The following is a 20,415-nucleotide window of genomic DNA, read 5'->3' on the forward strand; positions in this document are numbered from 1 at the left end:
TATAGGAGCCCTAGAGACCCTAAACTCAAACACATCCCAAGCCCAGGTAACAGTGTCCCTTCTGTAAAATAGCCATCAGGCTGGCAACAGGGCACTGTTTCAAGAAAATCAAGCAAGTTCTTCCTCCTCTTCTGGATGGCAGGTTAGCAAAAGGCCTTCTTCTCTATTTTCTAATTTCTTTCTGCTTTTGTTTGTGCTTTCATCTTTCTTGGGAAACAAACATGCGTTATTTACTTATAAAAGTGCTGTTTAGGTTTGGGGAGATGGCTTGGATATTAAATTGACTTGCCTCAGGAGCGAGCTTAGATCCCCAGAAGGGACATAAAACTCTGGGTGTAGATGCAGGCACCTGCAGTCCTGGCACAGGGGAGACAAGGGCAAGAGAAGACCTTTGGCCAGATGGTCAGTCAGTCAGACCAAATCAGCGAGCGAGCTCCAGGTTCCATGAGAGACAGGGTCTCAGAAACTAAGATGGGCAGCAACTAAGGAAAACACATAATACCAGCCTCCAGCTTCCATCTCACACACACACACACACACACACACACACACACACACACACACACACACACACACATTGAACTTTAACAAAATTATAATCACTAAAAATATGTGTCCTCACTGACCTCCTAAGGATGGACAAAGGACCAGCCGCCAGTGTCCATGAGCATCTGAGAGCCTAACTTGGAAAAAGCCACACTAGGCCCATTTCCCTCATGGCACCCCTCACCAACTTGCTGTGTGTAAGGCTTCCCTTTCTAGAATGAGGCATTCCTCAGTGACATGGCTGTCAAAACCACAGGTTTCCGACTCAGGCTGCTGGACTGAACGCTGGCCCTGGGAAGGGTGCATGACATGGGATGACCAGTGCCTAGAAACATTCCGAATGCTTCTACATCTTCAAAGTGGGGATGCCACAGCCACTGTTGTGGGCTGTAATAGAACAGTGCACAGCGCACGAGCCAGAGACCCGAGAGGTGCCCTGGCCCCCTTCCTCTTCTCCATTCTGTCTGGCTAATTCACATCAGACCCCATTACATTTATTTCCCATGGAATCCTGACAATCTCCATCCTCCACCGTCTCCCAGTCTAAGCTGCCATCTTGACAGGCCCACACTGCCACAATAGCTTCCTAGCTGGTCCCAGCGCATCTGTCTTTGCCTCCTGCACTTATTCTTCACGTTGAAGGCTAAAGGATCTTTTCAGACACAGGTCATCTGTCATCTCAACAGACTGCCCTGACTTTCAGAGAAAGAGCAAAACCCTTCAGGCCGCCTGCGTGCGTTTGCCTCTCCAAGTCTGTCTCAGGCCATTCTTCTCCCTGAAAGGATTCATCCCCGAAACTGAACTGCTGTCAGTTCTTCAGCTTCTCAGGGCCTCAGATGCTGGTCACATTCCTCTCCTGTCCCCAGAAAACCATTCTCTCTGTAGTTAACGTTCTAACTACCACTCTCAGTACAAACACGCTCTCGCAGGACACCCCCCCCACACACACACACACACAAACCCGACGCAGACTGAGTCACAGAGTTCTATGTCTGTGTTATGGGATCTCAGGGCATTCCAGACCTTGAAACATAAACAAATAGAGCACGGTTTACATTCAGAAATGTGTGACTGTTTAATGCTTTATTTCCTCCATCATACGGTAAGGTCCACGAGAGACAAGATGCTGCTCATACCCGTTTTATTGCCTCCAGGAAAGTATCCGACATGACAGTAGGTAGTGGAGAGAAGTCTCCTGACCCAGTGGGCCAGGGGGTGGTGGAACGCACGCTGCTGCTACCCACCGTTGTCCCACATGGAAGAAATGTATTTGAAAGTGGGCAATTTTCCTTATATGTACACTTAGGGTTCACTTCTCCCTAAAAATATGTGAGTTAGAGACGTGAGTTAAGATCCTGCATTTGAGATCTGGCTGTACCACAGCACACCTTAACTGTAGGATGGCCCACATATGGCTGTTGAGGGTTCAGCAAGTTCATGATCTGATGTCCTTAGCAAGGCATTGGGAATACAATAAACATCCATAGAGAAGTGTTAGATTATTTCTATTAAAATACTAATAATCAATTGAGATGTAATATGAATAAAATAAAATATATTTAATAAATTAAAGTACTAATAGTCCCAAATCTTCCTCCAATGACCCGTGTGGACTTTAAAAATCCCCCTTGAACCATCTGGTTGTTTGTTGCATCCCCTTTGAGATGATGGTACCAGTCTCTCTCCATATAAACTGCAAGCACATTGTGAACGATTGGGCTTGTTATGTAGCAGGAAAGCCTTCCTGAAAACTAGGAAATTTCACAAATGTAGGAAGCCACAATTGCCAACCATAGAAACACAGACTCCAAATTGATGGTGTTAGAACAAAATCTTCACAGCCTTTAAGGGCACTTTATGACCCTTTACGGCTCTCCCCGACAGCCCAGTACGAGGGATGAGAAGTCGATCCGTTCTCCGAGCCAACAGTAATGCTGACGGGTTGGCAACGGAAAGAACGCACAGGAGTGTACACAGGGGCAAGAAAGAGGCTAACAGGGGCAGGTTGAGAGCCTGTGGTGGACTCCGCTCCTGACATCACTCTGGAATCACTATCTCAGATAGATTGCTCATACGTGAAGTTAGTTCAGCTGTAGTACCTGCCGCATGGATAACAAGTTACATGTGTAAGTCGTTAACAACATGCCTGGCATGTGTTTCTCACTTAGCAAGGCCCAGCCATCATTAAATTTGTAATTATTTTCACTGGTGTTGTCAAGCACCATTATTGTATTAACGATTACATTTTAGGGTATCAATAATTGAGGGCCTGGGAATGTAGCAAAGTGGTTCAAGAATATGTAACAAACTGATTCCTTCAAAGTAATGTATTTGTATATGAAGGCAAAGCCATTGCTGTCCCAGTGTATTCAATTAATTTGCCCCATAAACTCAACTTAGGCAACACCTGTTCCTGTAGCTAAGGCACCTCTCATAAACTCAGAACTTATTAAAGAAAGTCCTGTTAACAAGAGCCTCATCCCACAATATGGAAATCACTGTTTGTGGTAAATGTTCATCCAAGGAAGTACACTTTCTGCTCTAGACACAAAACCTGATTCTCAAGTGATGACTCAGGAAAAGGGTTGGGAGAATGCCTTTGTAGCCTACACACACTGCTGATGTGCAGGTACTCTCACTGTAAGCACATGCTGGTGTGCAGGTACTCTCACTGGAAGCACATGCTGGTGTGCAGGTACTCTCACTGGAAGCACATGCTGGTGTGCAGGTACTCTCACTGGAAGCACATGCTGGTGTGCAGGTACTCTCACTGGAAGCACATGCTGGTGTGCAGGTACTCTCACTGGAAGCACATGCTGGTGTGCAGGTACTCTCACTGGAAGCACATGCTGGTGTGCAGGTACTCTCACTGGAAGCACATGCTGGTGTGCAGGTACTCTCACTGGAAGCACATGCTGGTGTGCAGGTACTCTCACTGGAAGCACATGCTGGTGTGCAGGTACTCTCACTGGAAGCACATGCTGGTGTGCAGGTACGCTCACTGTTCTGGGAATTGTCAGGTGTCCAATGCCAATTAGCATTTTTCACTCAGCAATCCTCATAGGCCACCAGATGCCTCTTGTTCCCATGGCAGATGGAGCCATGGCTGCATACAAATTCCTCTCAAGTTATTGATTACCACTGCACTTAACAAACCTAGTAACAGAAACATCTTCCTACCTGAGAAAACTATATTAGGAAATGGTGAGAGTGTTTAAAATAACAGTAAAAATAATCATTGCAGAGAACATGCAGTCAAGCATATACATGGGCCATGCTCTACCAATTGCTTCATTGCCCTGGTTCCATGCCATGATAGCCTACTCTGCAGGTCAGAGGCTGAAGAACTGCTTAAGGTTTGGTTCAGAAAGCTAGTAAGTAGACTGTTGAGATTGGCACAGAAGTAAAGGCGCTGGCCGACAAGCCTGATGATCTAAGTTCAAGTCACATGGTTATAGGAAAGAATTGACTCTGTTGAGTTGAACTCTGACCTCCACATGTGTACACTCATACCACACCGACATACACATATGAATGGGCACAAGCACAAAATAAATAAGAACATGTAATGGAAACAAACATAAGCAAATAAAAGTACTTTTAAAACAGTTAAGTGCCAGATCTGTGATTTGAACACTTCTCTAAACCTTAGCTATACACCCAAAATTAATGTGCACTTTATGATAGCAATGCCTGCTATTTAAGATTTGAATTAGTTATTAATTGAGCCGTTAATATTTTTCCATGGGAGAGTAAGACCCCCAGAGCTCAGTGAAATTCAATATTTGAGGTCATGGCACTACAGCCTTTCTACACGGGGTAATAGTTGGCTCCTCAGGGGCTGAGTCCATTAAAAGGACTGCACATTTCTGACTTCCTGCCTCTCACTAAAAATCCTTAAAGAAACCATTATCAACCTTCCCTTAAGGCATAGAGGGTGGGAATTCTTTTTTTTTTTTTAAAGTTGTGTAGATTAACTCACCAACCACTCTGGTAGGAAAGTCCACTATGCCCATGTCTATAATACAGGATAAAAATATGTAATAGACAACTCATGAATATTATGCTCCCACAACAAAATCAAATACCCACCTGCCATGGCAGTGAGCCCTGTGTCACCACATACTGTCTTTCTATGTCACTTAGAGACCCCCCATTCCTCCTCCTTTCTACTATTCCTGTACTTACTCAGATAACGAACTTACCACAAATCAGCTGTGTTGGGAAGGGTGACGCTAGTGTGATTGCCACTGTCTAGGAAAACACATTGTGCTAGTAAATCCTAAAGGACAGGAAAGAGGTGAGTAAAGCCCAGGTATGTTTGCAAGACTAGAAGTACAGTTTTGTGCGTCCCATCTGCTCTGAGTATTAGATGGTCAGGCACTGAGTTAAGAAAAACTCTCATCACAGGCCTGCAGAGTAGCAGAAAGATGGATTGCATGGATGTGAGGCCCAGGCGTCATTCACCCAGATCAGGGGAAAGGACTTCACCAGGACCCGACAGGAGAGTGACTGGACTACCAGAGCCACCAACACACCAAAACACAGGGACGGCAAATGATGGCTCCAAACAGCTCTCCACGCACTTGAAAATGAGCAGGTGGAAGTCACACACAGTGAAAGTGCTAAATGCCGCTGAGTGGGGATAAAGGAAAAATTCAGAGGAAGGAAAGATTGGAAAAGCATGGAGTATAGAAAAAAAAACATTAAAATAATATTTGCATTTTTCTATATTCTAAAAGAGAATAAAAAGCTAGAAGGGAAAGACAGACCTGGGTGGGAAATTTTTAAATGAGCTTAACAAGGTGAAGTAGTGACTCAGACACCTAAGACTGCACTAGCAGTTGGATGTTGCTGTGGGCAGACATGGCACGGGGGCCTGGGCGTAGTGAATCAGGAATCAGGTTTCCAATAAATCTTTCTCAAACAGATGAGTTACACAAAGTAAAGAAAACATCACATCACAGGGAAGGACCATCCCAGAAACTAAGATCCAACTCAAGGACCACAAAGTTGTTTCTATAATCTGAACAATTGGAATGGAAGCCAAAACAAAAGACATTAAAGAAGAGGCTGGAAAGAGAAAGAGCACACGTGAGGCATTCCTAGCCCGAGCCACGCTTCCTGTGGTTCAGGGGAGAAAGAACAGACTAACAGAAGTTAATCATCTGTACAACAATAAAGTGATCTAAACATGATTTTCAGATTAATTTAATATACTAAGTCCTGATATTTGTGACATCTGACATACTTAAAAGTCTTTACATTAAAAATAAGAGGAAGGGGGCTGGAGATTTAGCTCAGTTGTAGAGCGCTTGCTTAGCAAGCCCAAGGCCTTGGATTTGGTCCTCAGCTCTGGGAAAAAAAATAAAAGGAAGACAGAGTTGTTAAATAGAATGAAATGAAAAGAAAAATAATCTCAATCTCTGATATTAGCAAGCTGTTAAGTCAGAAGCGACTAAATAAGGAAATTAGACAAATGTATAAAATTATCTGTCACTTATTCATAATGACCAATTAGAGAAGACAAAGGCACAGGAGTAATTAAGCCCTTCATACATCAATTAACCTAATATCAAATGATATAACACAAAAACTAGCAAAAAAAAGAAGGAATTGACAGAAACTCAATTTACACCTGTGCAGTTTTGTACAACAATAATGACATGAGCCATTTGAATAAATATAATTAGTAATGTTAAAATAGCTAGATAACGTTGACCTCTATAAACAGAATAAATCATCTTCTAGAATACTCAAAAAAGTTTTACAGAAAATGTGTTATGTTGTACAGTACGTATACATGTAAGCATGTACAAACACAGTAAATTCTTAAAATAAAGGCTATCTTGCCTGGCCACATGCAATAAAACTAGGAACCAATAGCAGAGAGTGGTCACCATCACAAAATTAGCAATGATGGGCACTTGCCCATATTGCCATTATCGTTGAAAGCTGCCCTAGAAGTGCTGACCAAGCCTGAATACATAAACCAGAGTACTCTGTATAACTCCTGAAGGAAGTCTGCAGGGTTGTTCTCTTCAGATGAGACGGTTAAGTTCTAGGAAAACCAAAATGAACCAAGTAGAAACTACTGCAGTGTGGACTGCTGAGGCGAGGGTGAGCTACTCAGGAAACAGTTAAAAGTCCTGTAGGAAGCAGACCCTATCCCCAACAGTATCCAGAGCAAAATCATAAACACCTACAGGTCTCCCCTGCAGCAAGTGTGCATACCCTAAATAAATGACATAAAAGTCAGTAGTGTCGGGACTGAACATGCTATGCTCTAAATATTGGAAAAGCAAGTTCCACCCCAAGTTAAGCTGTAGGTTCAGTACGACATTGCTTTGTTAGAGCTTAGGAATGTACACGGTAGAGAGCAAACTTTTTTTTTTTTAACTTCAAATTTCCGTATAAATGTAAAGAGTGGCAGATGTTATTTTCTTCATTAAAAGAAGAGTATCGCTGCTCTGAGTTTCCAGGACACTAATATCACCAAGGAAAATGTGCTAGGCTTCTAGCTGGGGAAAATCCTCTGTCCACGGAGCTGTGGACATTCATAGGAACTCGTCAGACCCAGGCTTAGAGGGAACCCAGCTTCCTGCCGAACAGATTCCGCTGCCTTCCAGGGGCCATTTCTTCCTTTGGTGTTTGACTCATAAGATGGTCACTGAAAGTTTAAAAAATGGACACTGGTTTTCTGAGGAGCTGTGTGATGTCACAGCCACCCACCTGGCTGGAAAGACAGCTTTCACACCGCAGCCTCACAGCTGATAGGGCCTGGGCTGGCTCATGTGGAAAACAAGCTGCGGTTAGGTTTAAGGTTGGTTTTTTGGCTAGGGTTCAGGATTAAGACTAGGATTAAGTCGAAGAGAGTACTAGTGTGTTCCAATTGTGGTAATAGTGGACTAGGTTAGGGCTGGGGGCTTAGCTAGAGTTTTGGTTTGACTTAATTTGGGCTTACGTCTATGTGGAAGAATAAAGGTGCAGAGAGGGTTAAAATAGCTGTGTCAGGAAATGGGATTGTTAGAATCTGAAGGCTGATTGAGTTGCATGAAAATTTGCACTGGGGGTACAGAGGGTAGAGGCTGCAGATAGAAGAAAACAACTCACAGAATCTCCAATGACGCAGGCAGACAAGTCAGTTTCTTGGTCTTCCATTTCATTGGTCCTCCAGAAGAGCCACTCATTGTTGAGTGTGGTTCCCAGGGGACGGAATTTAGTGAAGGAATGTGGGAATACTACCATAAGTAATGAAATACTTTCAACGTTTTGAACATGAAAACAGTGAGAAGGAATTCACACTTTTAAGCAGCCTCTGTGCCTGTGGCAAGTGTGCAGAAGATGGGTGAGAAAGAGCCGGGACTGGGGTGCCGAGGTTAGGTTGGCAGGCTACCCACTGTCTGTGACTTCAGGCCTGACCGCTGATGTATTCACTCCTCTGGGGAGCACAGTCTCCTTGCTCTGCGATTGGGTTGAGGGTGCCTTCCCTCTCAGCCTCCGCACTTGCTCACTCCTCCTCATAGAATATTTTCCTCTTCATATATGCATTTCTTTAGGGTGTCCAGGACTCTGATCAGTCATTGACAGGGGTCTTCATTGACAACTGTTCGTTAGCCACCATGCACACTCAAGCCTGTCTCCTTTCTTCCTTATCAGTCTATTTTTCCCCTTCCTATTTTTCACCAATGACTGCGAGTCTGTATGTAGTAATACTGTAGCACTAGGAAGGCAAGGGTATAGCTCTTCTTCCTGTTGCCCATATCCAGAAAATTATCTGGCACGTGGTAGAGCTTAGGAACTATCTGTCCTGAATGAAGCTCAGAAGTGTTCATTAAATCCATACCTGCAAGCAGCAGGCACTGACGAGGGAATGGATCGCTGCCGCCGTACAGTGGTGGGTGCTGTGGTAGAGCTTTGCCTGAGCTGCTCAAGTCAATCCACGCAAACCTACGGGGTGAATCAAAGCGCCGATCTGAGGGCTGCGGGAATGCATGGCAAGGTGGTAGGTAGTTCTGGGATGGAACTCGAAAGCCCAGATACGAATTCAACAAGAAGCACGAACACCTCAGAGGTGCAGCCAGAAGTCACATGGTATCGAGATGAAGAAGAGCATCTGCAGCCTTCCTCCCAGTCCCACAGGAGCCGGAGGATTTGGCCAGAGCTGTGCAGACAGAGCAGACGGAAGACACCATATGTAAGAGCGAATGCCCACCCTTCGTAACTGGCATTTCATTCATAACAGTGATGTTTTACACTGGACCCATCGGCTTGGAGGACTCAGAGACTTTAAGGCAACCAGTCAATTATCTGTTCTCTAGGGAAAGGCTGTGAAAATAATAATAATAATGAGAGGCAAATTTTTATTTATCAAAGAGCTTCCTTTTCCACCCAGGCCTCCTCTCCAGAGACAGATTTACTTTGAAAGTTCAACTTCGAAAATGAAAATTTCCTTATGGAGAAACGCATATCGTGAGCTTGAAAGACCTAATTCTGGAAAACAGTAACATTAATTTTAGATTATTTGCCTTCCCTGTGTCACATTGCTCCCTGGGTCCACCCTTTGGGCACTTGAATAGCAATTGCTATTAGGGAGTAAAAGCTAGTCAGTGTGGTTTTCTTTCTAGTTGTCAGGGACTTACTCCAGAGGCCTCCTGGTACTCTACTCTGGAGACAACAGGTCTTTGTTAAACATATACTTTCCTGGCATCTAGGCACTATGTTATCATCAACACTAAGGGTTTACCAAGCCCGGGGGCATTGTTCCAAGCATTAGTTTAAGAATATGTGACATCTAAAATTTAAATGTAGGAAAAATTAACATCTTTAGAGCATAATAATTCTGGACCTTGTATCACCTGCCATTTCCAAATACATTACTCTATACCTCTCCAAGTTGCATAGTGCTGTCCCCACGTTCCGGACTCCCAAGTCCCCTGAGACTCAGAGTGGATAAATTTACCTATATCATAATGTAATTTCAAGGCATCCCCAAATCCCATGACCTTTCATTTGAGCCTACAGAGGAAACAGACCCCTACAACGATTGTAAAGCACAGACTTAGCATAGCTGAGAGTCAAGGCCTCCCAGAAGACATGCTTTTAGGGTTCGGACAGGGATAGGAACAAGTAAAGTTGTTTGGAGGTGCTCTTCCCTGATTCCTCATAGACCAAGTGAGAGCTTTTGAGAAAAACTGATATAAATTGCCAGTCTTATGCTTTTTTCTAGTTACCTTGTTAAAATAACTATAAACCAAGAAAATGCACATTTCTACTTAGCATAGTTTAGAACAACCGATATGTTTTGTCTACTTGCTTTTGAATATGTATTTCTGAATTAAATAATGCTTTCAAAAGTTGGGATAAAATTCACACCATCTAGAGAAGCCTTGGCAATATTTGCAGTGTCTTCTCTACTTGGATCGTTGCTCGCTCTGCTCTCTGTTCCTATCTGTTCCACCGCATGTACTAGAGCACAGTAGGGGACCATCCTCCCTCCTATCTGCAGGGCTGGTCCTCCCCTCTCTTCACACACTGAGCCAACTGGGCACTGACACATCATTACCGTCTGACCCTCTCGCTGCCATAAGTGGAGGAACCTGGGAGGCCATTCCTGCAGATCCGGATGCAGAGGAATTGAAGTGGTAGCACATCTCCCTCTGGCATTGAGGACAAGTTCTGACCTTTGGCTTGCCTACGGTCCTTCTGTTGAATCTGTGGTAATAAAAGATAAATAAATAAATAAAACAGAAACCAAGGTTTTGCCATACTCACATCTTTTCCTAATAAATGAGCTGGGCCGCAGTCCACACATGCTAATAGACGTGCAGGCTAATGCTTTTCTGTAAAGGCTGTCACGTGGCTGAGATGCTGCCTATTGGCTCAGTGTGTCTCTCCTTTTATGAACAAAGCATTTTGCTAGGCACTGAATGGCTGCTGGGCCCTAAAAGACTCTCAGGGTAGCAGGAGCTCTGAATGTTTACAGTGCATCACCTAACCATCTACTGAACGCTCACCAGGGAAGACTAAAGCAAAGAGGAAGAAGCGATCAGGAACTAGAGTTCTAAGGCTCTGGTTTCACCCAGTTCTCTTCTCAGTGGCACACAGGCAATGCATCCTCTTGGTTCTCAGACACCTTAAAAATATTGCAGGACATTTGTTTATCCCAGCCCCCGCCAAGTGGCACAGGGAGCTGCCAGCATTTCTCAACCTGGATTTTCTCCTAGTCCTCCCTTCGGATACCTCTTCCTTAACTTCCACACCAGCTTTGTAAAGCACTCTTTGTTTCTGCACCAAGAAGGATTGTTTTTCTCCCCTTGGAGCCAAGGTGCCAACTATCCCAAGCCCAACACAAGTATTTTCCTTCTCTGGCAAACATCATTATAACCTGTGCAGAAATTCTTTCCATGCCCTTAAAGTCACCCAAAGAAGAGTACTAGCTCCATGGACTGATGATGTCTACAATCCCAGCACTTGCGAGGTTTGAGGCATGAGGATCATGAGTTCAAGACCAGCCTAGGCATCCTAACCTAGCCAGATCCTGCCAAAACAAGAAAAAGAAAACAGAAAAAAAAAACACACAAAGCAATATCAAATATTTTGAAGCATCTTTGGTTACAAAAACATCAATAGAGACAGACCTCTGGTCTTTGTAATACTGACTAAGCAAAGGGAAGGAATAATGTTCAGGATGTAATCTGAATAAATTATAATAAAGTTTTTTTTAAGTGAAGAGTTCTGAAAGCATGCTTTGAAAGCACTGATCCTAATGACCAGGAGAAAGAGGGTTGCTACATGTGCTGGAGCAGCCAGGTTGATGTCCTGAGTTTTACTGTGTCTTTGACAAGCTGTGTGTATAAAGTATGTGATGCCCCAGTATGGGTTTCACGGTAGGCAAGCAAGACTAGCTAGTCATGTTGTGGCACCTCCAGCCAGCTGAGGAGCTCCACTCTCAGTCACACCATCCCCAAGGAAAAAGGCTGAACTGAACGAGGCCGGCATCACCCTGGCTCCCTGTCCTAATAGTCTACAGTCCATGGTAGCTTTATGCTGAAGAACTTTCTCCAGAGATTCAGGTAGCACATCCTTACTCTGAGGAGACAAAAACCCCAAGTTCTCCAAACTCCAAAACTCTTTGAGAGCCAACATAATTCTGTATCATAAAGTATCGCTCCATTCCTGAAAGGATTAAGACCGTTACATAAGCCACATGTTTAATGAACATAAATAAATTGTCTGTTTAGTCTAGCACCTCATCCCCAAGAAACTGTTCACGTAAGTGCACGAATTACAAAATCCAAAACATTCCAGTCTGAAGCACTTTTCTTTCCAAGCATTCAGATAAGGAATATTCTTCCTGTGTTACCTGTCACCTCTTTCTGTTATCCACTTAAGTGCCCTCCCAGCCATGTCAGTATGGTGTGATAAAGACTTCCGGGACCTCTGGGGATGCTTCAAGGGGGAACAGTTTATAAGCATTTCTAAGCAGATAAGGAGCAAGGGCGGAGGGCTGCCCAAGACTGTTATTAATTATGATAACAACAAGGAAAACTGTAGCTCCTTCTTTCCCCTTTCCATCCTTACCACTTTTAGCATTGATCTTTATCTGAAATGACAAACATTTTTTACGACAATTTGCTTCCACCCAGAACATCTGGTATCTGGCCAGCAACTGTAAACTGATGCTCCTGCTCTAGTGTCTGACTCACTGGGAAGTGGTGGGGGTACCGGGGATGGGGTGGGGGGGTGTGCAGCAGGGGTTCTGTGGCCTCTGCTAAGACGTTTAAAATGCACACTCCCCTAATAGGAAACAGCAGACTGTGATGGAGGAGGAGTGAGAGGCTGTGTGAATGAGGGTGGAAGTGGGGAGGGAGGAGGGGGAGACAGATTATTAAAGGCCTGGGAGGTGGAACAGGAGCGGAGTTGCCTGATAAGACAGCAACAGAAAGCCATGTGATAAAAGTCTGGCTGAGCTGAATCTAGGAGGAGAGAGTCACCTGACAAGGGCAGCAACAGGGTGGCAGGCACTTGGAGTGTCAGAGAGCTCCCACAGGAAGGGTTCAAAGAGGAGAGGAGGGGAAAGCAAGTTAGGAGATAATGGGGAGGGTAGGAGCACCCTTTCCCTGCCGGCTTTCTGATGAAGACTAACAACTTCCCCTTCTGGAAGCCCCAAGGCATTGAGCCCACCAAGCTAGGCTCTTGCTGGTGCCAACGTGTTTAACCTCACAGGTCTGACAGGTCCCCAGACATAACTTCTCAGAAAAGATGGCTGCTTTATATGAAGGTTCTGCTATGGAAATCAGAAAGATTAGTAGATTAATAGAGAGATTTTTGGTACATCCATGGCGTCATCTGACAAGATCTAGAAGCCGATCAGGTTCTGGGCTGCGGACAGGCAGATGCTGAGGCCATGTGGGAAACAAGACTCATGCCCCAAGTTTAAAGAAAGATGAGCAGTTCCAACACAACTGAAATTTACTTCTGCTCTTTGGCTTTTCATATCTGCAGGCTTTCCTAGGTCCTGAAGCAATCTCTACAAGTGTCACTTACATAAAAAGAACCGTCCATCCTCAACAAGCAGTAGGCATCTGACTTAGTGGTCTTTATTGATGTTCCTATTGTTAACAGAAATAAGGTATTGCCTAGAAGGACTGTCCTTTAAGTCACGTATGGCAAAAGACATATCTTCGTTCAGACCTGAATTCACTGTAAAAACCCAGAAGCGATGCTGAAGAAGAACCAGCTTTATGGGAAAGATTTTAGGACCACCATACCCAGATTCACTCAAATTCAAAAAGTATTCAAGGCAGAGATTGGGACCCCTGAGCCCTGAGTGCCAGATGGTTGACTCACTGACAAGCTCAGGAACACCATGCCCTAGGGGCTGGGCAGCTGCCACGCACTTCCCTATCTCTGGGAGAGTGCCAGCAGGCCGTCAGCACCCTCACCCAACACACTTCTACTGTGAAGGTGGACACTGAGAATCTGTTGGTGTCCCAAGAGATTAAATTAGTCCCACGCCTACAGTCATTTTCACACTTTTAGCCTGCTGCTCATTGCCTTTAAGGTAGAAAGGGTTTGGTTTTGTTTGTTTGTTTTGTTTTGTTTTGTTTTGGAGGAGGAAGGGGCTGGTGTGTGTATTTGCAGGTGTTAAGATATAGAGATATAGAGATTTATAGGAGATAGATAGATAAATACATAGATTGATGATAGATAGATAGGTGATAGATAATAGACAGATAGCTGATAGATTGATTGATTGATAGATAGATGATAGAAAAATAAAAATACTGTTTTACCCTTTGATGAGTATATAATGCAGTTTTATTAAATGCATTCACATTATTTATTGTACAACCATCACCACCAAAACTTTCTCCACCTAAAACTCTACATCTATTAAAAAGACAGTGCCATACCATGCCCACAGGACCCAACGGCCCCCACTCAGCCTTCTGTATGTCTGATGTGCTTCGTGACCCTTGTATGTGCAGTCATACATGTCTGCCCGCACCTTGCTTTTCAACTCACTTAGCATCATGCTGTAGCACTGGCTAAAACCGTCATTCCCCTGCAGCATCAGCAACACCCGTAGGTTCTCTCACCTCCATCCTCTGCTGGCAGCCAGGTGGATTATTTGCCCTTTTAGCTGTAGTGAATGCTGCTGTGAACACGGTGTGTAAAAACATGGTGTGCAAAAATGTGTTCTAATTCCTTTGGTTATATATAAGTATAATTAGAATTACTGGAAGTCTGTGGCAATTTTGTATTTAGTTCCTTGGGAAACTACCACACTTTTCCCCACAGCAGAAACACCATTTAACACCCCCACCAGTACAATGAAAGGATTCCAAACTCTCCATTGTTGGCCCAACATATCTTACTCTCGATTGGTTGTCCCTTTGTTTGTTTATAGCTAACCTAATGGGTTTGGTGGACTATCTCACCACTTGTGTGATTTGCATTTCCTTAAAGGTCAGTGACAGTGACGCTGAGCATCCTTCCTGTGCTTAAGACAGGACTTGGCCTCTTCTGCGGAATTCCCAGCATTAGCTCCATCTCTTCATGGAGGCCCTTTTGCGTTCCCCTCCCTATGTCACCCTGTGTCACCAAGCCCTACTGCCCGTGAATCCAGTCACGCTTTATACAGCCTGTTGCATCTATAAGTTTGAATGAATGCTGTGAAAGCATGCAGACTAGAAAGAAGGGAACTAGCTCCATACCTTGGAAAATGGACCACAGTTTTAAATCTACCCCTCAAAATCTGTCAAAGGGTAAATGTGCTTTCAGAAAAGATTTGTTTCATTTATTAACTCATTGAGTGAAATTTTCCTGGATGCTTATGTGTGGCAAGCACCTGTTATCCCTTCACAGGGGCTTGGGTAATGACAGCATTATTCCTGAGACCATAGGGTGGTGGGTCTCAGTCTTCCTAATGCTATAGCCCTGTAATATGGCTCCTCATGTTGTGGTGACCTCCTCAACCATAAAATTGTTTTGTGACTTCTTAATAACTGTAATTTTGCTACTGCTATGGATTGTGGATTATAATAAAAACACGTGACATGTGACTCCAAGGAGATTACGACCCACAGGTTAAGAACCAACCACATGGAGGCGGGCCTCATCCATCCAGGAGAGTTAAGACAAGGCTTTCTTGTGGCTCTTGACTGGCTACCTCATTCTCTTCTTATTTTTAACTAAACCATCATAGTCCACAGAAACAGTGCTGTCTCTGGGCAGTTTCAGCGATGATTAGAGCATGCTGCATTTTCCAGACATAGGCCAGTGATACCAGCACTTGGGGGAGTGCAGATAGTCTGTGGACGGCTTGGACTATGTAGAGAGAACTCTATCTCATTGTTTTTTGTAAAAAAAAAAATTTATGATTAAATATTCAAAAAGATAATTTTTTCTGTAGACAGACAGCCCTGGTGTCGCGAAACATTACCTGTGGGGCTATGAGGAGGTTCCTTACATTCCTGATGGTGTGAAGTGCTTGGTGGTGTACAGGCCCATTACAGATATGATGCTAGCTGTCATCGTCATTATCATGAGATCAGTACATCTTTGTCCTTGTATTTGTCTGAATCTTTTTTCCCCATCATAAGGAGGTTTTCACTTGCTTCACGTTTTGTATAACTGTATGAAGTTCTCTGAAAGGAAAGAAAGAAGAAGAAGAAGAAGAAGCAGAGGCTTCTAGGTCCCTATGGAGTGTGTTGGTCTTTTTCACACCATGTTGGATCTTCAAGACTGTAGGAAACAGCAGGAAACAGGAATCCATGCTAACACTAGAGATGTACTATCCCAGGGAAGCCTGCCTGCGGGCAGAGGCCATGGTTCCCGAACACGTGTGCTTCTTTCGAACATAGAGTCTTTGAAGCTTTGCTTTTGGGCAAAGGAAGCACAGTCCCTACAGGGCGAGTCCGCTGCCACAACCACAGACCAAGAGCTTGGAGCAGAGAGGAAAGTGCGAATCGGTTTCAACTCTCGGCTTCCCAGGCCTTACTCTAGCTTATGAAGCCGTGCGGTTCGGGGAGTCGTTTCCTTGGGTTGTGACTCTTCCTTTGCTAGTATGCCTAGCTCTATCCAAAAGAGACTCAGGAGGAACAAAGTCTGGCTCATTACTCTGAGGCTCAACAATTTTGTTCTTTTTTTTTTTTTTCCTGACAGATTCAGAGACCATGTCAAGTTCTATGAAAAGAAAGCAACTCCTTTAAGCATGTTGCATAAGGTCACCTTGACATCACTACACTCCCTTAGCACTGTCACCGAGATTTTAAAAACAGTGCTCCCCTGCCTCCCCAGTGACTTGAAGGGATGCTGCAGGCTCGCTGTGCTCCAGTTTTCTCAGGCTGGTGGCAGGACGTAAGATCTTAGAGTGGGAGGTGGTGCGGGGTTCCACAGGGCAGCTTACAGGGAGGGAGAGGCAGCGCGCAGCTGCAGTGTGCTTCCCTTGAGTTCTGTGTGCGGCGCCGACTTTTATCTTATTTTGTCTTTAAGCCAAACTGCATGGGTCACATTTAGAGCATATGTTTTTATCATGTGCCTCTTTTTAGCTCAACAAAAGTGAGTACGGGCATTGTCTTCATATCAGCCGTGGTTAGAGTGGTCGCATGTTTAGAGACCTCGCAGAGAGTAGATTCAGTCTCTCTCTCTGTTACATAACACAGCAAGTAACAGGCTTTAGCCAGTGTCTCGCTGTTCATCCGTCATTTTAGTGACCCAGGTTGGGAAAGATATTTTGAAATTGGCAGAGTGCTATTTTACAAGTGAAAGAGTCTTTTCACCTTCCTTGATGTAAAAGAGCAAACAATAGAAACATGGTCCCCTTGGATGCTAGTGTGCCTCTCTCTCACCAAAAGTCTCCTTATCAGTGTGCTGTGTGCATTTCACTGCCTGTCTTGCCCTTTCTTGTAAAGGGCTTTCACTTTACTGATCTCCCCTATAAACTCTGGCCAAGGACTCTGCTCCAAGAGTGCCAGTGAAGAAGTTTCATTAAGGAAGAAGCCCTCTTTTCTATTTTGACTTTAGATAGGCACCAGGTGGTACACATCAGAAAGGTTAGTGGAGATCCCAGGGTGTAAGACATGCAGTGGGTTTGAATAACACTGTATTAGTCATGAGGTAGAAATGGAGTGATGTTGACACGACTTGAAAGTAGCAGTGTTGAGTAGATGAATGTGTGAAAAGTGCTCGCTGCGCTAAGTGGGCTCTGCAGTTGTGTGCACACTTGTACAATCCTGTTTATTGATGCCTGAAACAATTTGCAAAATAGAAACAAATCTACAAAGAAGAAAATATGTTTGGAATTATTTGTTTACATGACAATTTTAAAAAACACACAGGAATCCAACTGCCACATTTCATGCACTAAATATACCATATGTGGTAGATTCCCCTCAGAAAATCAAACAGCAACCTTTACCATCACACACAGAACAATGACAAACAATCCGTAGCCTTGCTTCTTCTGCTAAGTAACCAAGCAGAGTTCAAGGCACCTGTACTACTGCCCTCTGCTATGTTGACAAGCTGCTGAAGAAAGAACTGATTTCTCCTAAAGTGGTTTCAGTAAGATTGATACATAGGTGCACAATTTCCTGAAAATAAATCTGTGTCCGTTTAAGGGGAAAAATGCATAAATTCAGAGTAGACGAAGCATTGCACTTAACTACTTCACAAATCCTAACCCTCTGAGACGTCTTCACACTCCTTCAAGTTTTATGATCATTCCCAGCCAGGAGATGAGGAGTGTGAGGCACCGAGAACTTCATTCGCTTGCAGGGTCACACAATCTGTAAAAAAGCATCAGCTCCCCCGAGCACAGATTCCACATATAAAGGACTTCTGGTTCGCTTAGAGGCTTTGGGGTTCCTGATATAGTGTGTCATCAAAAACACCAGCATTTTATTCTTAGACTCAGAAGCTCACCCAGCCTGCTTGCATTTCTGCCAGCTGCTCCACACTCGGGGCATGTTCTCTCTCTCTCTCTCTCTCTCTCTCTCTCTCTCTCTCTCTCTCTCTCTCTCTCTCTCTCTCCTCTCTCTCTCTCTCTCTCTCTGACCCATTTCTCTGGACCTGTGCCTCAGAGGAGGAACACTTGTTGCTATGTGACTCAGTTCAGGACAAGGAGCCTGGACTCTGCCAGCTGCAGTCTGGCTGGATCACTTCTCCAGATCTGAGGTTAATCAACTGCAAATTCCATTAGTTTCAGACAAGGTGAAAATAAAGAACAGAGAGCCCCATGTGGGAGCCTGCAGCTAGGTGTGGTCCTCCAGGCTGCCCTGCAGGTAGCTTTTCCTTCTGCTACTTTCAAAAGCTGTACCTTTGACATAGGGACATAGATTTTTTTTTTCTTTTTAAATCCCTAAAGTGCCTCTGCTCTTGGGGAAGTGGGCAGAGTTCACTTCCACATACACCACAGATATTTTGTTTTTTTCTAGAAAAAAAAAGTAAAGATACAGGACCCTACAGTTGGGTTCTTCATGTTACAGCCACTGTGGGCATGTTTCCTAGGTGCCCCGTGGTGTGCAGCTGAGTTAGGTATGAAATAAAGACATCCTGTTCCTTGTCCACTGATTAGAAAGGCTACTGTGACTCCAAGGTGGTCCTTGTCTGAGCCTTTGGGCCTCTTTTCACAGTCCCTGGTGTAGAATGGCTTTAAAACACAAAATAAAATCTGTTTTCCAAAGACTGCTTGTGTTGTTCAAAGAACAAAAGTGAACTTGCTAGGATATATTCAAATACTTGCTCTTGGTTTCTCATTAATCCAAGTTGAGTGAACAAAAGCCTCGCTGGCGGGTTGACGTGCGTTGTGTGCTGGCAATCCCCTTCAGAATGTTCCGTTGGTCCTCTTTGGGGAGGCCCGTCCCATCAGCTGAGAGTTCGATCTCCTTTTGACTTTCCAAATGCCACACGGTCATTATCTAAACCCCTTTCACTTTTCCTGAATCCCTGACCCACACCACTTGGCTGTCGGGTTGCTGTTTTGCTTACCTCATTCTCCCTTGTTTAATTACTTACCTATCCCTACCTCCAGATTAGGAGGCAGGGGGATGTTACTGTTTAAAACTGGAGGGAAAATATAATGACTCAGTTGCTGGGAAAGTAAAAGCTAACTAACCCCACCACAAACAGTCTCTCGTCATAGTTTGTGGAGGAATGAAAGATGCAATTGTCTGGAAGTCTATGAGATGCATGCTGGCTCTGGGGCTAAGGGTCAAGGCGTGCAAAGGTCCCTTTCTCTTTGGCACGGGTCCCTCTGTATAGCATAGTTTGGCAGCTATCTCCTTGCACTTCGGCTACCTGCCAGTGCAGCTGGTACTGTGTCTGGTGCCGACAACAAAGCGTCACTCGGCTACCAGCAGCTCTACATGGGGCCGCTTTTCTCAGATGACAAAGAAAGATGGGCTATACGTTCTGCTATCAGCGCTCATTAAAAGGACTCTTAAATTGCATCGCTACAAGTTATTGTTAATTATGTAGTAGTCACTGGAGCTGGGGGACCTTTCTGGGGAGCAGAGAGCGGCTATATGCTAGGAGAAGGTGGGGGAAGGGTTACGTGGGACAAGTAAAAATGATAGGAGAGGGAAGGGGGGGAAAACAGCTGGCCTGCCATGTCAAGCCAAGTGTCGTAGATAGGGTGAGCCCTCGGTCCTGAAGATGGGTTTTAGAAGCTGGTAATGTGACTAATGAAGAATGAATCAATGTGCTGAAAGAATCTCTAATATATGCAGCTTGGAAATTGTCCTGCCCACCTTCCATTCAGAACGCAGCTTCTGAGATTTCCAGCACTTTCGGTTTTTAAGAATAATTTTAAGCAATTTATCACTTGGCTGTAATGCATTCGCTGTGGGCTGAAGTCAGTTAAGTCCTGCAGTGTGGAGATAAGGCCTGTTGGAAGGTTGGGGAAAGAAGACCAGAGGTTGCCCATTGTCAAATAGCCAGAAAATTAAAATTAAGGAGCTGTGTTTATGCCACCTTGGCCAGCTAGGGTAGGGCTATATCACAGGATGGGTGTTATTCCTCTGTTGCGAGGGTGGATTCTTTGAGATGTTTTTATTACAATCGTCCAGTTCCTTCCACTCTTTAAAAATGAAATTATTGTATCCTGTGCCCCCAAACAGGCAGAAGCCTCTGGCCTATTTCTGCTGGATTTCTTTGTGCTGTTTGAAATCAGTATTTGTTTTATTGTTGTTCGTTATCCATCACCAGCAGCAGCATGTCTCTCTGAGTGAGTGAGGTTTCCAGCTTCACCAGTTCACTTACTTGTCCCTCAACAAGGAGTTAAAAAAAATAAAAAATAAAACACACACACACACACACACACACACACACACACACACACACACACACACACGGATTCCA

The 20,415-nt window shown here is 44.3% G+C and overlaps 1 long non-coding RNA gene across 1 annotated transcript in view; it reads right to left on the minus strand.

The window, feature by feature from the left end:
* Positions 1-1,620: 1,620 nt before the first annotated feature.
* Positions 1,621-20,415, minus strand: part of LOC311597066 — a 52,006-nt gene continuing 33,211 nt past the window's right edge. Inside the window, exons 2-3 of the long non-coding RNA XR_014779081.1 lie at positions 10,112-10,260; positions 1,621-8,874 (exon numbers count right to left, since the gene is read on the minus strand). This is a non-coding gene — a long non-coding RNA (uncharacterized lncRNA). The remainder of the gene's footprint in view (positions 8,875-10,111; positions 10,261-20,415) is intronic.

Source organism: Acomys minous (genome assembly GCF_964271855.1).
Source record: "Acomys minous genome assembly, chromosome: 1".
Classification (NCBI taxonomy): Eukaryota; Metazoa; Chordata; class Mammalia; order Rodentia; family Muridae; genus Acomys; species Acomys minous.